Source organism: Pyrus communis, chromosome 1 (genome assembly GCF_963583255.1).
Source record: "Pyrus communis chromosome 1, drPyrComm1.1, whole genome shotgun sequence".
Lineage (NCBI taxonomy): Eukaryota > Viridiplantae > Streptophyta > Magnoliopsida > Rosales > Rosaceae > Pyrus > Pyrus communis.
Genome location: NC_084803.1, coordinates 24,999,217 through 25,022,137, shown reverse-complemented (window position 1 = coordinate 25,022,137; position 22,921 = coordinate 24,999,217). Strand labels below are relative to the sequence as shown.

General features: G+C 38.0%; 1 long non-coding RNA gene and 2 pseudogenes across 1 annotated transcript; all 3 read right to left on the bottom strand.

Annotated features, from left to right (window-relative positions):
• Positions 1-6,063: 6,063 nt before the first annotated feature.
• On the bottom strand, positions 6,064-7,256 carry LOC137738032 (NDR1/HIN1-like protein 13; annotated as a pseudogene).
• Positions 7,257-8,825: 1,569 nt separating this feature from the next.
• On the bottom strand, positions 8,826-21,223 carry LOC137725121 (extradiol ring-cleavage dioxygenase-like; annotated as a pseudogene).
• Positions 11,010-14,057, bottom strand: LOC137719347 (uncharacterized). The gene is made up of 4 exons (XR_011066388.1): positions 13,566-14,057; positions 13,264-13,456; positions 11,589-11,857; positions 11,010-11,191 (listed from the first exon to the last, which is right to left on the bottom strand). It is a non-coding gene; the product is annotated as an uncharacterized lncRNA (long non-coding RNA).
• Positions 21,224-22,921: the final 1,698 nt, after the last annotated feature.

Here is a 22,921-nt window from a genome sequence, read left to right as displayed (position 1 = left end):
CAAGTTTCTTCCTCAATTCTAATTCTTCCTTAGCGTAGGTGCAATTGTTGGATTTCTCTATTGGTTGAGTTTTTTCAAGTATTTCATGTGGTGGAGGTAGGCAATAATCCCCATTGCCTCCGATTTTAATTCTTGGTTTGCCTTTTCAACAGTTCTCAACTCACGATGAATGCACTCAATTTCTCCAACCAACTGAACTTGTTTACTCTTGCAAAAGAAAAGATAGTGGTTTAAACGATGTATACCTGAGAACAAACGGTTGTAATGATGCCTACCACCATTACGCCTGCCGCTTGATGCTAGACTTTGATTCTTTTCCAGGGGTGTATTCACGATGATTGGTTGTTGAGATTTGAAATTAGCTTTAGGACAAGCTTATGTTAGAGTGGAAGTAGTAAATGCAAATGGACTGGTTTTGGGAATATGTTTGAATTATTGAATTTTTGTGAATAAAAAATAAAATAAAATAAAATTGTTAAAAATCCAAAAAAAAATAAAATATATATATATATATATATATAGACGATGGGATCACATTCTCTACGTTATGATCATGGTGATATGGCGATAAGGATTTTTGGAACGATCGAAATAGTCATGAATAGTGTTTTCACTAGGATTGGGCTTAAATTTGTAAAAAAAAAAATGAAATAATTATTTCATAAATGGGAAAAATGTGAAAAAAAATAGTAGAAATGCTCGTATGGACAAGGGCTACAACTTTCATGAAGGACGGAAGTTCAACCTGTACCCATAATGCAAAATCCATAGCAACAAATACTAACCATTTGATTATCATTTACATTTACGCTTTGCTTGCGCATTGTCGTAAGGACTTTTCGGTAATCTTATTTTCAGAGTATCATACTTTAATGAAATGTAAAAGATGAATGGTTTGGAACATTGGCTTCAAATTTGGAAAGTTGTAGTTTGCTCAAATACTATTCGATGTTTACTAGGTTTTTAAAACGTTGTAAACATCGAGCAATATTTTAGCAAACTACAATTTCTGCAAGTCACATATATTTTTTCATTGACTTTCTTAGGGCAGCCTTGGCTTTACCTTTCCGCTTTTCTTTCTTCCCTTCGCTACTTTCACCCACCAACCCTAATTTCTCGGGAAAATACTCCCTCAACAATCTAATTATTTGTGGCTCAACCTTTATGTCATGGGTTCATCACATCATAGCCGGTTATGAGGCAAAAGTCATGCGTTGTTAACCGGGTCAATTCACAACCTATCAAATAGGTCAGCCCCTCTAGGTCTTTAACCCTTGATTTGCCACTCTACGGAGCGACAAATCATGAATCAATTGCCCACTAAAGGCCAATTTATCCACACCCTTAAGGTGGCCAAAGCATGATATCCTAAAGGCACCAAGTTGTGCCTCATTAAACTTCTCCCTAATCAATCCTAAAACATGGAGGGCTTGGGATAGTTTGCTAACCCTTCCCCTACATGCTTCTTCTTCTTTGGTTGCTAGTTGAACACCCTGGGTTGTCATATCCTGTACACATTACAATACACACACAACAACAATCAAGAACACATAACCTTACAACAACGTGTCACCAAATTTCATTGTTATACATCTACTATGAACAAAACATCATTACTTAAGCAATTTCAAATCGCACCATCAAATTAACAATAACAACACATAACCTTTTGACAACCTATCGCCAAAGTTTCATAGCTATACATCTACTATGAGTAGAGCATTAGTACTTAAGCAATTTCAAGTCCCACAATAAAATTAACAATAATTAAGATACAAAATCAATCCTTACTCAAAAGTATAACTTTACCAAAATAACAGATAACGACCCAACCTCTACATAACCCGCCATAACTTCATAACTTCACAACACACCCAAATTTTCCAAAAATTTCACATATATCCACAAACTCCAACTAATTACATCAATGAACACACATAATTAACTTTACACCTAACTTAATTTATACTAATTAACAGAAATAACAAAATTAAATTCTAGGGTTCCATTTTCAAAATTCACCAATTTGAAATTCACTGGGTGGAATCAAATATGACATCGGTTATCGTGGAAGCACTTTGAACCCAACTCGAATGAAGCGAAAAACATGTCTTTTCTATGGAACCGACTGCATAGCCTTCAACCAAACTTCTCTGATTTTCTTCATTGTTGTCTGGAATTTCTGTGAAGCTAGAGAACACAAGCACATACCACCTATAACTGGGTTTGGAATGGGGAAACAAGTTTTCGAACGAGAAGGATGTTTTCGACGGCAAGCATGTTTGAGAAAACACGAGAGAATGAGAGTTTTTGTAGGAGGACAAGACTAATTAAACATGGTAAGTGTTGATGTCAGGGCGTGGTGTTTAAATCCCAAGAGATTTTGAATTCATGCTGGGTACCATTTTCATTAAGAGACATGTCATTTATGACCCGGTTTCACCTTAAGCTCATTATGATGGATTCGTTTGCAACCATTCAATTTTAATCCAATGGCCAATGACTGATCCACCCACAAGGTGTAGGTGGACTCTCTAATCTAACATCTTTCTAACAAATCTTTTGTTTGATAAAAAAAATAATAATGAAAGAAGAATTTTTACGCTATGCAATTTAGCTATTGTGCTTCTTACTCAAGAAAAGAAAAAAGTTTTTTTTAATCAACCATTAAACCCCTAGCTCCGCAATTTCCTTACTTTCCGTTGAGATTTTCTAATGAATGTCACATTTGGTACGTTCTTAATCTCTTATTTACTATTCTTGATTAAATTAGTAGGTAATTATTTATATGGTCTTTGAATTTGTCGATTAGATTACTATTTTGATTAAAGTTTATATTTCATCATTATTGTTTCATGTTGATTATTATATAATGTTAAATAGACAAAAAAAAAATCAACGTATAATTTTAAGATACTAATTTCAGCTTGCCCATACAAGAAAAAATTCCTAATGCCAACAGCCCACATTCTGTCCGCACGCAAAGTCTGCAATTCTTAGAAGTCGCGAAGAGTTGATAAGATGAAATCTTTGAATGGGTCTTTAGACTCATTATACGAAGTAGGTTGGGCTTGGGTATGGGCCTAGGTTTCTGCTTTTTTTTTTTTTTATTCATCTAAACAAAATATTGAATCATGTAGTATAATCTCCAGTGCAATCAAATAATTAGTATTTGTGGCCACAATACGTGAAGATCTCCCGACTATGCATATCAGAGATTGGCAATATAATAAAAGGAAAACTAATGAAAATAGTTTGAAAACTTTGAGTTTTAGCGATAAGGACAAAATAAAGGGTAAAGTGAATATTACTAGGATTGACTTTTTAGCTTTAAAATGTGGTTTTTCGTTGAAGTGAACAATACCAAGAACTTTTCGTTAAAGTTCCCTATAATAAATCTTGATTTTTTTTCCCGAAAACTAGTCTAATACGTAGCTTTATTACTCAGAAAATTTAGTTTGTATCCATTGTTCTATATTTTCACTTAATCTGTATATGTAATTTTATTTTTTTTAATTATTTTATAAGAAAACAAAATTATAAGACATTCTCTCAGGCAACTTAGACGAAAGATAATCCTACACCCATGGATCACGAGCTCCAGAGGCAACAAATTAAACAAAAGATGCCTCTTAGCAAAAGCTAGACCAACCAAGGCAAGGGCCCGAGTCACAAAATTGACCTGATGAAAAACATTACGAAAGCAAATGGACTGAGAGCGAGACGTCACAAACATCTTTATCATGAGTGGCTTAGGTTGGATTGCATTTAGACTTCCTTCGTAGTTTAATTGTAGAAACTGGACCACTTGTTCGCTCTCCGCCTCTCGGATATACTTACTTTCCCAATCAAAATGAGGTTCTTAATAATGATATCAAACTGAGTATCAATGTCCAAGTCTGACTCGTCCACATTCTTTTCTCTCATATAATCTCGACGTACATCATTTTCTCTCATATTAGCTAAAACGCCTATGGGTGTGGAATGGCTATGACAATCAGGCTGGCTTCATGGCTTGTGACATGGCCAATCGTGATATAAATTGATACGTTGAAATAATAAATTGACCATAGCTGACTTCATTGCTCGCATCCCTTCCTTTCTTTTCCTCCTACATCACATCTCCCCACCCCCCCCCCCCCCCCCCTTTTCCCCGGCGCCACCGCTAGCCCTCAGTCAGCTTGAATCCATGGTGGTGATATTTTCCTCTACCAATTTTGTGGCTGCTCCAACTGATGTGCCCAGATCTAGCTGCTCTGTTGCCTTATGCACCAAGTTCTTGCGCCTCCACTGCCTAGAACTGGCGGCTCCGTCTTGAACCGTGAAAGCTGTGGATGTCATTAGAGCAATGTAGTTGTAGGTGGTATTGGATAGAGTGTCTTCCATAGAAATTATCCGACCAGTGGTTTCGTTCTCGGATTAATGTAGTTTTTGTCGTCTCGCTTAATGGGTGTTGTGGTCATGCTTTTGTGATGGCTGTATGTGGTATTTGCTGTGAGCGACGATGAAATTGATACTAGGTGGAATATCCCACAAATACAAGTTAAATATTTCACAGTAGACTAGTCAGATGAGCTAGTCAACAAGATACAAGTTTGTCAGATATGAAATCAAAATTCCAAGACTAAACCTAAATGACTAGTACTTCCAGCTAGTCAAAGTCTACTTAGATGGACTCACAAATTTTAAAACATTCACATAACAATTCATTAAGCAAACAATAAAGACAGCGTGTAGTATCAATAACTAGATATGCAGGCAAGTTAAGGAGCAGTGTACACAACAAGTTTTGACTGGAAAAATCCTTAACTAGGTTAAAAAACTGGGGACTCCAGGGAGTCCAATCAACAAGTGTACAATAAGGTTCATACAAGTTAACCACAACAAGCTCAATTCTTAGACCTATTCTAAAGAACAGCTTGTGTGTAACCTTATATTGCACTAGGTGGAGTAGTCTTTGGTCTTCACAAAGAGACAGTTACACTTCTTCAGCTCATTTCTTTGTGGCACCAACACGAAACATGAACCGTGCAAATGATTTGAAGATATGAAAGATGATACGCAGCTATGAAATCAAAATTTGACAAGTCGGTTTCTTCAATCAAACAGCCGAAAGGAAGAAACTAATTGAGAATCCAAACAAGGTCTATATGAAGATTTGAAAATAAGATTAAGACCATGAACAATGTGAACTTTTTTCAAAAATAATGTAGGTCAGTTAGCACAGAATTTAATGCATGAAAAAGATATTTGCAACTAGGGTTTGTGAAGAACACGTAGAGGAGGCTTGGGGAGCTTAAAACACTCTCTACAAAATTTGGTCTTTATAACCAAAGAAAAAAATTCTCAACCCAACCCTAATAAACCAAAAATCTTCTATTTGCAACCAACAAGTACACCATATATAAGACACTTGTCAAAATGTAAAAGCAATCTAAAAAATCAATGGTGAAGAACTCGTTCTCGAATAAAAAGTGTCAGTCCAACCTATGTGGGCTTTTTTAAATTGTGTGCCAGCTCAAGTGTAAAATACATGCAGAAATCGACTAGGCATTTCACTAGTCATAATGCGTAAAAAAATTTAAATGTAAAATGCATATACTTGAACAAACCTAGCTTGAGATGAGGTAAAACCATTTGTACTTTGATCTTCAACAACTCAGACTTTAATACCAAATATCCCAAAAGTCTAACCTAATGAAAATTGATCTAAAGAGCATGTTAAATAAATAAAAGTTTGACAAGAAAAGCTAAAAGGATCTGTGCAAATTCACTCCACATCAAATTTCTGGGCATTAAAGTAATGTACCCAATGTGTGTGTGTGTGTGTGTATTGACCATGAACATGGTCGACCGTGATTCACATTTGACTTCCAATTTGTTGGCTTCAGTTTGTAAGAGATTTTTCTTGTCACAGTTTGAACAATATTATTGCACACAGCATAGTTGCTGTGCTTGGACGCTTGCAGTAATTAGTCTTCCAATTTGTATAAAAAAATTTCTTGTCACAATTTGAACAGTATTGGTAGGTTTATAAGCGTTTTGTTATTCGTACGTAAAAAAAAAGGATATATTATTGAAATACAAGAATTAAAAGGCAAAACGAACATACAAAAGGTACCAATTAACAATAGAAACATAGGAATTTCTGATTAAAAAAATTAAAATGGTAATCCATTAATATCACCATGCAACCATTAAAACCCGCAAAGAACAATTGACAGAAAATTAAAAAGGAAAATACATCACCACCACCTTTACCACGATTACCAAATTCTTAGCCCTTAAATTTAGCTTCACATTTTTGCTGTAGGACCTTTGTACCCTTCCCCAATGTACTCACCTTGAATTGGCATTCAACTTCTGTCTCCAATTTCCATGTCTTGATGAATCCTTTCACCTTCACCGAAAGGTCCATTTTCAAAGTGAAAGGCAGATGCACCTTCGAATCAGTATTTTCCATACTCTTCTCAACCTCACGAGGCAAAGCTCCTTTCGATCCGTCGAGAACAAGCTTTACATTGGCAGAACTATCTTTTTTTTGTTTCTTTAATGAAAATTTTCCTTTGCCAATGCTTTTTTCCTTGAACAAAAGGGAAGCCCCTTCACTACCTTCGTAGTTTATGCCATGTCCATTTGGATTATTCACTTTCAAGGAAACTTCATAGCCTGGATGTGAATTCTTGCCAGTATAGGATTTTGATTTAGGGTTCTTCACGTACACGTTCGTAATTGAAAATTTAGGCTCTTTAGGTTTCACAGTGAGGGACAATGAAAGCAATGTTATGGAAAGTATGAGGCACAGAGAAATCATAATTGCTCCTATAATCAAGCAACGAATGGTACAGCATGGGGACTTCTTCTTGTTTTCGGGGTTCCGGTGACGTTCAACAATTAAGGCATTTTCAGGGGGTGGCACGCGGTAGATCTGGTCTTTGGGGATTTGGACTACGTAGGTTCCTGCTCCGGGGAAGGGAGGTGATGGTGGGTGGAGTACTAACTGCATCTCTGACTGGGGAGGGTCCTCGTTTCCGTCATCGTCGCCTGCTGCCGCAGCAGGTGAGCCCCGCTCCTCCATTGTAGAATGGGGAGCGGTTCAAAAATGGAGAGGTGGTGTGGTGAAGGTCGATAATAAGGGGAAAAACTGATTGCATGCATGAGAATTGAGAGGAGGTGGCTTCTAAGATTGATTGGAGAATTGAAGGGTGAGAAGGAGGGTGGGAGGTTACAACTTACATAACTAAGAAAAGAAGGCAGCCGTGATTCGTCCAATCACATATCCTATTTTTGGATGTTTTACTTGGTCAATGTAGAAGGTACTTGACAATCTGTTGCTGCCCTCAATTTTTCATATTCTTAATATGTATGCATGCTGTCATTCCTTTATTGTTATTTTACAAGCTATTTTCTGTCCATTGTTACCTCGATTAGCCTACAACATTGTTGACAAGTTTGTTGCACCAGACCTATATGGTTCTATTATCCGGACGTGCGTCTAATATTGTGAGTTCATCCCTCATCTATATATTTCAGCTAGTATACATCCATAAGAGTGGGGACCTAAGCCTTATATTTATAGGTGAGAATATTAGGTTTCTTGCCCATAAAGGAGACCCTAATACATATCTTTAGCACCTTCAGATTCCATGGCCTAACAAAAAAGATATTCCCTATTATTATATATTTACGGGATAATCAAATATTCCTTTCTATCTTGTATTCTTAATCAATTAGGAATCCTAAATAGATGTAAGCCCAATAAAAAATCTTACAAGAGAGACTATCTACTTTGAACCATATTTTGTAGATCAAATGATATGCCAGTTGATAGTTGGATTCCTTTTCTAAATCATTAAAGAAAGAATCAAATTATCAACCGACACATCATGTGAACTACGAAATATGGCCTAAAAACATAATTTTCCCCAGCATTTTCCTATTTACATTATCTCTTCTTATTCTATTCATAAAAAAGTCCATTTTAATTCCACTCAATATTTTTTTTTTATTTCCTCAAATTTAACACACACATAATTGTAACTTTTATTTAGTTAGATCTACTAACGAAGTCCGTTCTTGTCTTACAAATCTAAAAAATGGTAAATCGACTTTAGATATTGAGTTACCACTTTCGACGTGGATTTTCATTCCTGATTTGATAAATTATGATTATTAAATATGAAGCATGAATCAATTAATTGGCTGGTTTCTGTCTATCAGCCGATTGGTCAATATTCGTCTCAATGGGCCACTTCTGGTTATAAACTTCATCATGGGCCATTTCTTGGATATGGGACCATAATTAACCCATTTCTGGTTATTAAAAAAAATTGTTATTTGTACTCTAAAATTTTTATTTTGCACTCTTTATAAGCGTAATTTGTACTCCAAAAATATTTTTAAATCATACATGTTATATCTTAGTTTTAGGGGATAGTTGAAGATTTGGTTCTGTTTATCCATGCGAACGAAAAATTCAATCGAGCATCCCGCCCCACTATAGAAATCTGGTTCCGTCCCTGATTTTATTTATCATTAGAGAGTGATCATAACTACACACTAAAGCGGACCATATCACAAGTTCCATGTAATTATACATGCAGTTAGTTTGTTTTTGCAGTTTTAGATTGATGGATTTTTTGCAGCAAATTAAGCCATATTCACCATAAAACCAAGAAAACAATCTCTCATTAGTCCTTAATACAACATTCACTAATACACATTCGATGAATTCATTCACAACGTAATATCATTCTACGAAATCATAATATAACAGCAATTTTATTGAGATATATAGTTAATCAGCGACAGCTGGTAGTTCAAATTCAAGGTGATGTAAACTGGTAGGCTGCGTACGAAACAGCACCATGGTCCTAGCTTTCGTGACTTTGCTTACACTACAAGAAAACATGGCTTTTGTGACAATCAACATTCGTCACATAAATATGAAAAATCCTCACATTTGACTATATGTGACGAAATTTCAGCGTCACAATTAGCGTCACCTATACAGCGTCACCAATAGTTTAAGTGACGAATATTGGAGTTGCCACATATTTTTCTTTTATGTGACGCTTCTTCCGTCACTTATTATTCTAATATGTGATGAAATTAGCGTCACAAAATACAAAATTCGACTTATAAGTGATTTTTTTGGGTCACTCAATATGATCCCAGAATTATATAATTACACTAAGTGATGCTGAAATCGCCACATATTCTTTTGATGGGTGAAGCGGCTTATGTCGCTGTTTGGGCCCAAAATAATAATGGGCCGAGTGTAGGTTTGTGTTCAGCCCAAAGCTTTTCCAAATGTACTATGGGCTGCCTAGTGGTCTAAGGCTGCTCAGTGAAAGTGATCGAGTCCTAATGCAATATGGGTTCTCGGCTGGAAATACGGCCTGAAAAGTGGGGTGAGTTCAAAGTCCTAATAAGAGTAGGATTGGTCGAGATAGAGTCGGATTAGAATGAGGAGTCCTAATCCGAGTGTGGTTTCAACTTGATTGTAAGGAGGGTTTGTTGCTATAAATAGAGAGCAGATTGCATTATTCAAGGCCCTCCAATTCAACACACAATTGCCTTGCGCAAACCTCTCAAACATCTTGAGATTTTTTACTTTCTTTTTCGCCAACACATCTTCAGTTTGGATAAACAACACTGTGAAGGCAACTAGCGAACATCTTCAGTTTGGATAAACAGCACTGTTGCTGTAGAATCAGCCGACCGAGAAACACCTTTAGTTTGGATAAATAGCAATGCGTCGAGGCCGACTGGTTTCCTATCCAAGTCTCGGTCAAGAAAGGTTTCCGAATCCTTATTGACAGATGTCATCTTATTAGCCTTCTCGACGAAGTAAGGTGTTAAGAGTTACGACATTCGGCGCATTGAACGCTGTGTAATTTTATGATTGGATACTCACAAGTGAGTTTCAGAGTTCAGCATTCTGACGGCCGAACCACATTTACCATCAAGACATACATATGCTTTGAGTACTTGTGTCCATACAATCTGATGTCGATTCGATGTGCTTATACTCTTACGAATATAATCACTGTGACCGAATCTGGCGCCGACAATTCGTGAACTTTGCAGAACTAGTAGCCTTGTCTTCAGGCTTGAGAATCCGAAGGCCGAAACTTGTTCCTTCCTCAACCGTAATCGCAAGATCAAGAAGTCAGCAACGCGCTCAATGCAACATCAACATATTTTACTCCTCGGATGAGCTCAGGTGACGAGTTGACAGGCCCCGCATCAACCGAATGACGTAGTTAGCTCATTAGTTACTCGACCTGTGCGCCACGTAGGCTTTATAATTTTTAGGATCAACAGTCACATATGTTATAATCAAATAACTATTTAGGAATAATATTTGAGGAATTCATTACTTATTTGTGTTTCGTAATCTAGAATAGCAACTCATAACAATTATAAGGTTATACTTCCCATTTTCATTAATCAACAATTAAACCACATAAGTTCGAATATGTTCAACAACTATACATCCAACAAAATAACATAAACATCCCAAAATCAATCAAACCCATGGTGGCCTATCTTAATAATAGCAATTTGTGAAGAAGGGTACCAAGGCCTATACATGGACCGTTTAAGGTACTAATTAACAAAAGAAAAATCTAAGACACATTGAGGTGCTAACAAAAAGGTCTACCATGTGCATACTTAACTAATAACAAAAGACATAACTATTGAAATCATTCTTCTTCCGAGTCATGTTCTTCCAGTTCAGGATAAACATTTTCACTAGATGAGTTATTACCATCAGATTCCTTCGAGTTGTTGCTGGTTTGCCCCTGACTTGCAGCCAAAAAGCCTTAATTTTTTATGCCAAGGTTTCATCATCATTTTGTAAATCCAACCGAGCTCTCAATTGTTCATTTTCCTGTTGCAATTTGAGGAAACCATCTGATAGAATCTTGATCTGATCTCTCATATCAGTTAACTCAGAACTTGAAGCCATAGAAGAAACAAAAGTAAACGGATAGAAAGTAAACGTATCCGTACAAGGGAAAAGGCCTACACCGTTAACAGATTTTCCCTCCCTTCCAAGGTTCTCAGCCATGATTCCAAATTCATCTTCCAATGGTACTTGTATGGAATCGAATATAGTACCCTTAGGCGCTTCTTGGATTAGCTTCTCCCTAACTTCATCCTTCTTTTTCTTCATGTTATCCTTTCATATTAAAATACAAACAAATAAGTTTCTTTTGTTTCATACAAATCAGCCACAATTAATATGCTTAAGAAAACACCACTTAAATACTTGGATGTGATCCTGAACTGATGTAGAAGCAAACCATTGGATATAAATTGTCTTTACATATGATTTTGTAGTTTATGATTCAATGTGTTTTACATAGGATTAGGCAACATACAACGTATAACCATTAAAGCAGTTTCTGTTTGAATGTATGTTAGGTAACCTTTCAGCTTCTAGCTAGTTATATTAAGTTTTTTTTTTTTAATTCAATCTTGCATGTTCACTTTATTTGTGTTTCCTAAGTTGTATCATGTCAAATTTGATTTTTTTAATCTCCATCTCCCTTAAAATGACACAAATGATAACTTACACATTTGTCCCGGGCAACATTATTTATCCACTGACCGTTCTTGTCTTTATGGAAAGCCCCCCAATTGTCAATCACAGATAATGGATCTCCCTTCTGCTCAATCATGCAGAATCATACATTAGAATATGTAAATTCCATAATGAGTATAATAAGTAATTGAATTTCATTACCATCTTGGCCTTCCTAGCATGTTGGATAAATGGCCTTACCCCTCCTTTGTGGTGATACTTCTGTTTCTTCCTATTATCAACATTTTGCTTTGAAAGCTCCTACATTACACATTTGGTACATGACATACAAAAGAAGATTTAGTTAGCTACACGTGTACAATTTGGAAAGTTCCAAGCTCTCAAACTTGTCATCTATAACGTCATGTATTTCAGTTGTACATATTCATTCACCTTAGAGGGCTATTTCACCTCACCTTCTATATTCTCTCGGTCAACAATATTAGAAACATCACAAGCTAAGGACTAATGCTGCATACGACTGATGATGCATACATATGAGGTGACTAATGCAGTATACATATGGGGTGACTGATGCTGCATACATATGGGGTGATTGATGTTGTATACTGACTAATTATTAGACGATATGGGGTGACTTATGCTACACATGACTGATGCTGCATACTAATGCTACATATGGATATTAGACGATATGCGGTGGCTGATGCTGCCAGATTTTATGTTTCCTCTTTCCATAAGATTCTTTATTAAGTCTAATCCCTTAATTTGAGGAAGATTGACATCTAGATGACTTGTTGATAGTTGTGTGCTAGCTACTTGCTGCACTCCATTAATTTAAGGAGTGACAACTTTAGGGTTTACCGGGTTAGTAGGATTTGCCAAGGTAGGGTTGCTTGTAATCTTCTACCTCATTATATATCCCCCCTTGTACATTCAATCAATCTATGAAAAATACATTCAAACCAAACTTAAAATTTCCACAGAAACAGAGGTTATATTACCTTTGCCATATTCCTAATTCTAACCTAATTAAATAGGTGTTTGAGCAGATTTGAAAATTACAAGTACAAAAGTGTGTGGCAGTATAGCCAAGTAGGCTAAGATACATAAATCCTTTCCTAACAAAATATAAATGTTATAGACAAACAACATGAGATCTTAATCACAGTCAAAGAAACAAAATTCATTTAAAACAAACAGTTGAAACACTAATCGGTGGCCTGCAAAATCACACTAAGCAGATGAGTTCCATAAGAACAAATCAGATGAATAAAGCCACCAACTACAAGGCAGGGAAAATCTCAATATATAAAGGGAAAATACGAAACAAAAAGTAACAAAGCCAAGATGCAGAAATTTTAGCCATAAACACTGAATTTAAAGAACGAACACGAAAAATGTCTATGCATTTCACTTTGTAAGGATTAACTAGCATACAACTAAAATGAAAATGAAGAAGCATATAAGGTAAGAGCTAGAATGCAAGAGTTATAACTAGAAACACTGTGCTCGAAGAACATGACAAGTCACAATTTCACATTGGAAAATTAAGCAGATGACAACCAAAATGAAAATGAAGCATAAAAGGTTAGAGGTTCTGACTATAAAAATTGAATTTGTAGAACATGACAAGAAGTCTTCATGTTGAAAGAATTGGTTTCTAACTTGGATTTATACTAGAAAAGATTGTATAGAATACATACCAAAAAGAGTAGTATTGTAAACATTATCACATAACCAATCCCAATGACTCTTTGGTCTCCCATTCCATATGATATCATCTGGAAGCTTAGCTCGTCCTCTCGCAGGTGTTCCACATGACAAGTAGTGTAGATGCAACCGGTGCCTAAACTGAGAGTACAACTTTGCCATCTTCTTGTCAACGTATTCAATGATCTTCGGATGGGATAAGTCCACAACAAATAATACCTATTGTTAAACATAAATATATGCAAGTGAGTGCTTGAAATTACAATGAATAAATTGAATTAAATTCAAAACTCACAAGCAAGTTCTCTTGCAGTTTCTTTTTTTCTGAAGCTTGGACCTTAAACCATCTCTCATAGCAAACCGGTGAACAAGTCCGAACAATATTCCTTATCTTGAACGTGAAAAAACCTGACACAACTGGATCACTTGGAACTTGATGTTTAAAATCAAAGATGATTGGCATCTTTAGCCCGCTATTGGCCTCCAAAATATCATGGACGCCTTTCCCACATGACTTTCCACGAGTCATCTTTCTTGCAAAAAAAATCAAAATCTGTCTCTAGAAAAATATACGTATCCCTAATCAATGTAATGTGTTGTTTAAAACTATGTTAATAAGGAAAAAGTAAATAATTGTAACCACCTTTCTTACCTGGGTTAGTGTTTGTTGGCGAAGGTGCAGGTGATGATGGAGGAGGTGTTGGTGGAGGAGGTGGTGGATGAGGTGCAAGTGCATCATTTGGAGGAGGAGGTAAGGGATCCTTCACCCACTTCACCCTCTTTCCTTGCGGAGGTGCAGGTGGTGGTGGGGGAGGTGGCGGAGGAGGTGGTGGTGGCAGTGCAAATGCATCAATCACTCCATATCGTGTAATAAGTTCACTGAAGGTTTAATTTTAGGTTCTCGAAAATTCATTTAGTCAGTATAGGTTGGTCAAGTGCATGACTTCATTCTGAGCTTTTTGCCATTATCAACTTAAAACATCTGCTTTTTTTACTTTTGTGGTCTCTCTCTAATTCAATGAGGCCTTGTGATGTAACGTGTCCTTAGGCATCTAATGATGCGTGCTCCGCTGGATTTTGCGTTATTTGGGATTATGATTTGTTAGTTGTTCTGAATTATACAGCTTTCCGTTTTGTTTCTCTTTTTTCATCTCATAGGAAAGACTAAGAGGGGTAGTTGAGCATTTTCCCGAGATCATTTATAGTCTTAGTTGTTGGATGGAGTTGAGCATTTTTCCGAGATCATTTATAGTCTTTTGTTGGATACATGTATCATGTAAGAACTCTCATTTTGATTATATGCTCAACAACAATGTGCTTTTAAAACAGAAGTTTGTTGGATGCTTATTGCATACAAGTATTATCCAAGAACATTCATTTTGATTGTAACTTGTAACTTTGTAAGTAAGCTTGATGGATACTTGTTGCCTTGTTGGATACATGTATCATCCAAAAACACTCAGATTGATTACATGGTTAATGTGTTTTCAAATTGTAAGCTTGTTGGATACATGTACTTTATGTAATCTCTACTTATTTACACGATATATAATAAATTTACCTAAATCCACCTAGGCGCCTAGGGCTTTTTAGAACCTTGCATATACCACAGCAAAGACATAAAATCTATTTAGAAATTAAGAACTTTTGCTGATATCAATACTTCTACATATATTTCTAAAAATAGGTTTACAAACATAATCAAGTATTTTAGGATCACTCCAAAGGACACAATATTGATAATTCATGTTTTGAAACAAACTTTAGTCTTTTAAATTCTAGGATTTTCAGGTATTGTCCTAGTCAAACTATATTTTCCTGGTCTATAAAAGTCTAGGACTCACTCCAGAGAATGCTACGAGTGATTTGCGGAGCTCTACTGGAGGGATGTAAGTAGTTTTAATCATTTCTTATATTTATCCCTTTTCAGCCAGCCAAAACACAAGAAAGTACACATCTAAAGAATTCCCAGCGCAAGTAGCTAGTAACAAAGGGCACTAAGATTATTGTAGGCCCTACCCAAAATTTTTCAAGGCGGACCTAGTCTTGACTCTTGATAACACCTCTCTCAAGAAAGACAACACGCAACTTAATGGTTATAGACTTCCAACATTTGAACAAAAACAAAAAACAAAAAGATAACACTTATTCAGGGGACTAAGAAAAAATATAAAAACATATACTAACCACGAAGACCAAAATTTTGACTCCAAAGAGTAAAGAAGAATCAAGACTGGAGCAGAAAACTCGCTGCTAGTATAACTCTCCCTGAAGCATAGAACAATTCACCAACAATAGGATCTTTAGCGAAAGAAAATCAGAATCTGGAGAACAATTAAAGAAAAAAAAAATCCAAAAACAATTAAAGAAATATAGAGAAACAAAGTACCTTGTTGTCAACTGAAAGAACTTGAGAAAAAAATTGAACTTCTCCTTCCCCAATGTGATATTGTTATGTCAGAGAGATAAGAGAGTTAGTGAACGAGAATCAAAGGGTGGGAGAATGGCTGAGGGAGGGAGACAAATGAGAGGTGGTAGTCGCCTTTGCTGGCAACCACCAAGTAGCTAGTCGTCGAAGTTAGAGTGAAGGAGTAGACGAAACGGTGCGGAAGACTGGGAAGAAATGAAAATAAATGGATAGGTTTTGTTACTTGGGGGTTTTGATAATTGCATCTATATTTTTTATTTTTAATTCAATATTATATGTGAGGAATGGCCAGGTGGCCTTCCCTCTTCTTATGTGATGAATTTAACATTGCGTCACTTATTAAATTTCGTTTGGCGGTAAACTTTCCTGCCCACTTTTTTGTGGCAAATCCAAAAGTATAAGTGACGCAAAATATTTTGGTGTCCTCCAAAAATCTTAAAGTGACGATTTTTAAAAAAGCGTCACTTGTTTTACCTATATGTGCTGAATTTTCACGCGCCATAAAAAATTCGGTCACTTAATCCATATTTTCTTGTAGTGTTAGCGTTTGCGTACGAACCAGCAACCCCCATCACCACATGCAAAGGGTAAAGGTGGTCTGGCCAAAGGTGAGCTGTTTTCGCATGCAGCGCCTTCTTTGCCCACTGGTTCACGTCCTCGTACCTTCCTTCCAAAAGAGCCCTCTTGAGCCACATATCAAACTCATGAGCCCAAGGGAAGACCTCATTGTTCTTGGTCATCCTCATTGCCCCAAGTCTGCCTGATGCCACTCCAGCATTGCAAAGGCCTCCTAGGCTAATTCAATATTGAATCCACCCAGTGAACAGTAATTGCCTTTTGCATCTCCACCCCTAAACTCAATAGCCATGACAATAAACAATAAAATATTAGTATTTTTTATTTTATAAAATAATACAAAATATTTTACTTCCCGAGAAAACATTCTTTATTACTTTCCCCCTCGCTCTTAGTACTTTCCTAGAAAATTTCACTTCTTTCTTTGATTGTCTCCTTTCCCCTCATTTTCTCTCACTCCAATCCTCCAAGAACCCATCTTTCTTTCAATCCTTGCATCCCCACAAAAATCCCACTTTTGGGTTTTCTTTCCCATTCACTTAATTCCCCCACCGAGCTCTCAGAGCTCCAATGGCAGTCGAGAACGTATTGAAATCGAGGGAGGTCTCCACCATCATCAAACAGGGCTTCATCTCTAGTCAAACCCTCTCCTTCTTGCCATCAAGATCCCTCTCCATACTCTATTCCCCTACCTCCTCGCCCTCCAAGCCCCTCTTCTCCCCTCCTTCTCCTTAACCACCGCCGCCACAACTCGCCGGGTCAAATCAGTCTCTGACTCGACCGACCCAGTTCCAAACCCTATACGAGATGATGTACGATGACCAAAACTGAGACTCCAAGCTCCTCCCCGACCGAAAAATCCATGCATCTTCACCCTGATGTCAACGTTGCATCACCTTCACCTCGGGCTCTCGGGCCCCGATTCGAGTTGGGCATCTTGCTTAGACCCCCCTCATGCGCAATCGCCCGCAGGGGCTGAAGATAATTGCTAGGGCTATTAGGTCATATTTAGTCACGGGTCCATTGGGCTACTCCTTTGGGTAGAGTTGCTCTAACAACGCCCTCGTCTTTTAGTGGGGCCAGCACCTTCCCCAAGTTATAGTGATAGGAAGTGCCCCTCCCCGATGACTGACAGCTGGCAAACTGGGATGTCTACCTTTGGGTGCATCAACATGGGTAAGACTCATGAGTCATGGTCAATGGAGAAAATTTTCGACAAGCCTGGCACACAAGACAGCTGGAGTTTCATGCCTATTGCAATCTGACACCTAGAATATTATCTTTTATTAAATGACATCCTTGTAGGATCTTGAACCCTCCGCCCCACCTATTCCTCCCTTCTATCACGTCTTTGTTGCTCTTTCTCTTTCTTTCTCATATTTTCCTTTTTTTTATCTTCATTTTCTCGCCGGAGAAGAACACGAGAATCTGACCACTTAACCAGCTATTAGATTGGCAGTTTGCGACACCCTCTGAGGGAGTTATCGCTGAACATCCATCAGCTTCCATGTCAAAAAAATAATAGAGAAATAGAAAGAAGATGAGAAAGAAAAATAGGTAGAGAGAGAAGAGATTCACCGACAAAATCGTTGGTCGGCAATGGAGCTGGATTGGTGTGTGTACGCGGTGTTGATGATTGGTGTGATAGGGATAATTCAGAAATTTTGTTTGGTAAAATATTTTAATTGGCATTTTTCTTATCAGAAAACAAAAGAGACAGGTGTCAACCCATGATTCGTTCGGAACTCTAGTTGTCTTGTGTGACTAGCTCCCCAAAAAATTTCTTGTGGTGGAGCCCCCGCTTGGTGTCCACGTTGACGCAGCCAAAGCTTGACGATGTCAATAGCTGCTTGACGCGGTTGGCTTCTGGAACTTGAGCATATGCAACACACCCAAAAATTCTTAGGTGTGTAACATTCGGCTTGTATCCACTCCAAGCCTCTTGTGGTGTCATCCTCTTGACACTCTTTGTTGGACATCGATTCAACAAATAAATCGAACAAGCTACATCTTCTGCCCATAACTCTTTTTGGCAAATTCTTCTCCTTAAGCATGGACCTTGTCATGTCAAGGATGGTTCGATTCTTTCTTTCGGCTATCCCATTTTGCTGTGGGGTATAAGCAGCAGTAAGTTGATGCCTAATTCCTTGCTCCTTGCAGTATGCTTGGAAAGCATTGGAGGTGTACTCTCCACCTCTATCTGATCTCACAGCCACAAGCTTGTAGTTACTTTCAGCCTCTGTGAGTGCCTTGAACTCCTTAAAAATTTTTAGGGCAGCTGACTTCTCCTTGAGAAAATAGACCCAAGTCTTTCTACTGAAATCATCAATGAAGGTAATAAAATACCTATTACCTTCATAAGACATGGGATCCAATGAACCACATATATCTGTGTGCACCAACTGCAGTGGTGCCTTTGCTCTCCATGTATCACCAACAGGGAACGATAGTCGTGCTTGCTTGCCAAGCACACAACCTTCACATACTTGGCGTGTGGCTTCAATCTGGGGTAAACCACGAACCATTCCTCCACTTGACAACAACTTTAGGCCATTGAAATGAAGATGGCCAAATCGAAGATGCCATTTCCATGACTCATCTTCCATCACACCGATGTTGCAACTCCCAATCTTTGTGTTCAACTTCAACGGGAACATTCGGTTCTTTGACATTTGAACACGTGCAATAAGTTTTCTCCTTGCATTTATGAGAGTGAGAAATATATTCTCCATATGTATAATGTACCCTTTCTGGAGCAGTTGACCAATGCTTAGAATGTTGCTCTTCATACCTGGTATGTAGTAGGTATCGGAGATGTATTCTTCTTTACCATCCTTCTGGATGATCTTGATCTTCCCTTTGCCTTCAACTGGCAACTTTGAGGAGTCACCAAGACTTACAGATCCATAGGCCCCATCTTTTAGTTCGGCAAAAAACTCCTTCTTTCCACACATGTGATTGCTTGCACCAGAGTCCAAATACCAAACATCTTGTTGGCTACTGGAATCATGGTGTGCTAGCAAGACTGTAAGTTCTTCATCAGTATTTCCACTTGATTCTGCCATGTTGACATGCTCACCATTTTTATGTGAACATTCATTGGCATAATGTCCATATTGCTTGCAATTGTGACATTGGATATGCGCCTTTCCTCGAGTAGATCTCCACTCTTGAGACTGACCTCGATTTTGTGCATAACCTCGACCTCTTCCTCGAGCTCGTCCTCGGCTACGGTTAGATGAACTCCCACGACGTGAGTTCCACTGCCCACGACCTCCATTTGGTTTGTCAATATTCAACTTTGACTCCAAAGCTTGCTCTAGCGTTGTGGGGTTTGCATTCTTCTGAATGCGTTGCTCATGAACTAGGAGGGATCCTAGTAGCTCCTCTGCGCTCATCACCTCCAAATCCTTGGATTCCTCAATGGCAGTCACCACATGCTCAAACTTAGATGTGAGTGACCGGAGTATCTTCTCCACAACTCGTACTTCATCGAGTCTCTCGCCATTTCTCCTCATCTGATTTACTATCACAATGAGCCTTGAGTGATAGTCGGAGATGCTCTCCCCTTCATTCGTGTGAGCAGTTTCAAAATCTGCTCGAAGTGACTGTAACCTCATTTTCTTGACTCGATCTACTCCTTTGTAGATTGTACTGAGTGTATCCCATACTTGCTTGCTCGTTGTTGCTTCTGCAACCTTCTCGAACGTTGAATCTTCCAAACCCTGGTATAGAAGATACAGCGTCTTTTGGTCCTTCTTTCGTAAGTCCTTGAGAGTGTTCCTTTGATCCGCAGTATATACGGCTTCTTGCTCGGCAGTGGGTACAACATACCCACTACTGACAACTTCCCATAGCTCCTGTGATCCAAACAATGCTTTGAATTGGATGCACCATCTTTCATAATTTTCTTTCTTCAATGTGGGAACTTGGAGTTGCACTAAATTGGACGCCATAGCTACTCCACTTGCCAGAATGGTATTCTGGCTCTGATACCAATTGTTGGTATTCACAAGAGTTTACTAACTCAATACCAAAATATGTGGGTGATAAGTTTACAAACTCTATCACACCTCTCACTTTCACTCTCAATAAAATTGGACAAAGAAATAGAGAAAGGAAGGAAGCAACAAGCTTTGGTAAAACACTTGGACTTTGATATATGAAAGAAGTAGCAAGCTTGGTGATAACAAACACTTTGAAATATTAGAAGAGTTTACAACTCTTAAAGCTTACAAGCTGAAAATGAGAATGGAAATGGGATTTGGATGGGATGCTATAAAGCTTAGCAAGATGGCCTATTTATACAAAACAGAAATTGATAAACAATGCAACAACACATGCAATGAATGGGGTGTTTAACATCTTTACACCCTTTAAAACACATGCAAGAACTTTGGACAGTCTAGCACACATATGCAGCTATCTTTCCAGCTTGCAATCAACACTCTTTCGGCTAATACACAGCAGCACACTGCTGTCTTCCTGCTAGCACATCACATGGCAGCACACTTGCTGTCTTTCATCGCCATTTCAGCTAGCACATGGAGGAAACTTTAGTCTTTGTAGTTGCAGCATGTGTGGATACAACCTGTAAAGAAACTAACAGCTAGAAGCAACCTTTTACAGCCTGTTTTTATTTGAATTTCCAACACGGGGTACCTGAGCTCGTACATGGATTTGGGGAAGCCGTAGAAGTCGTAGATGGGGCCGTAGCAGCTGAAAATGAAGTTGACGGAGGTGACGACGCTGTCCTAGTGGCCAGAGATGATGAGGATGGAGGTGGGTTTTTGAGAATACACCGTTTCTTTCCACGATTGGAGGAATTTTCTGGCCGGAAGTGACTCGTCGATGCTCAGCGTCAGCGATCCGTGGGATAGGTAGAAGGTGTCCTTCACTGCCATAACAATCGTTTTACCTTTTCCTTTGAGAATTGAATTACCATACATATATCGGGGAATTTGGGAATTTGATTTGGCTTGAGAATTAGGTATAGAAGGGATACACACACACACACACACTGAAAAGTCGTAATCTGGGTTCGGTCAAGCATGCATATATGCTTCTGTCATTTTTTTCTAAAATAAAATAGAAGAACGAGTTTAGAGCGAACAAGGGAAAAATGGGTTGATATTGTCAACATTATGCATATCCACCATAAAGCAACTGAAGATATTTAGGCATTCATAACATCATTTTCTGGAAAGATCACGTTAATGCTACAAAGCTTTTTCTCAAAATTCAAAATAAATTAGCTGGCTAGAAATAAAACTCTCTTTCTAAAGGTGGGAGACATATCCTCATTAAGTCTAGCCTGGTTGGGATGCCTAATCGTACTATGGCTTGATTTAAGTGCCCACCTCAGATAACCAATGCTATTGATAGAGAGTAAACATTTCCCTTGGAATAAGAAGTCAAATTTCTCCCCGGTTGCCTGGGATGATGTCTATGTTCCTAAATCCCATGGGGGATTGAGGATTAGGAAATATAATCACCTCAATATGGCTTTTTTGGCTAAGCTTGGAAAGTAATTCAGGATAATGACAACCCGGTGGGTGGAAATCATGAAAGCGAAATATCTTCGTAAAGAAGCCTTTTAATTTTTCATATTTGCCTCATTGATTGAAGGTAAATATTGTTAGGTATCAAATGCAATAGAAGACTTGAAATTTATTCGTTATAATAATATAACTAATTAAGAACCCAAAGTTCTTTAGTCATCTAAAAATCAAATAAGATGCTTAGCAATAATCAAGGATTGTGCTTTGCAGGAAGTGCTAGTGTGAATGTGAGTTGCCAATACGCCTCCTATTTAGCCTAATGCCCATGTGTTAGTCTATCAAGTGTACCAATCTTCACAGAAGGCCATCCCTCTGTACGGCCCACTGACTGCATTTTGTTTTGACTCCTCCATTTGCGCCACTGGTCCAAGCCGAACGGCCTATATTCCTGACCCATCCACCACTACCACAGGTCTAACCACATTTTTAAGTGTGGGACCATAGTTTTCTAGGGCCGGAGTAAGGTTGATCCGAATACTGTTACGTTAAACGTCCAGTCATGGACTCACCAGCTTCGGGTGAAGTTGTATCAAATGGAGCAAAGTGCCACCATCACTCTACTCTGGTGCAATAGGCTGAGTCCTTGCGATCATGGCAACAACACCCAATTCGCCTCCAATCATATTGAATAAACCAACAGCACCCAAAACTCCATCTCAAATCCTCTTAAATACACCAACATCCATAACTTCTCCTCCAATTAATACCTCACCTGCCAAAACAAATCCAGTCGTCTTTAATACTCTCAATCCCAATTATGTCTGTCCTACACCCAACTCCAAACCTCAACATCCAATCACCGTGAATACAACCCATGCCAAAGAATCAAACTGTGGGAAAAGCAGCCACATCTTCAGAAAAGTGATGCTACGTATGTGTCATTCCAAGTGCTTATTTTCAGGTAAATATAACTCAACACAGTGTCTTTTATTTTGGAAGAGTATACACCTTGAGCTCGTTGGGAGAATCGAACGTATTCGTATGAGTTGAGTATTGTTCAAAAGGCAAACCAAGATTTAAAAACCGATGCAACGAGGTTGCTTGCCAGCATTGACCACATGAAATACTTGAATGCAATTAAACTGA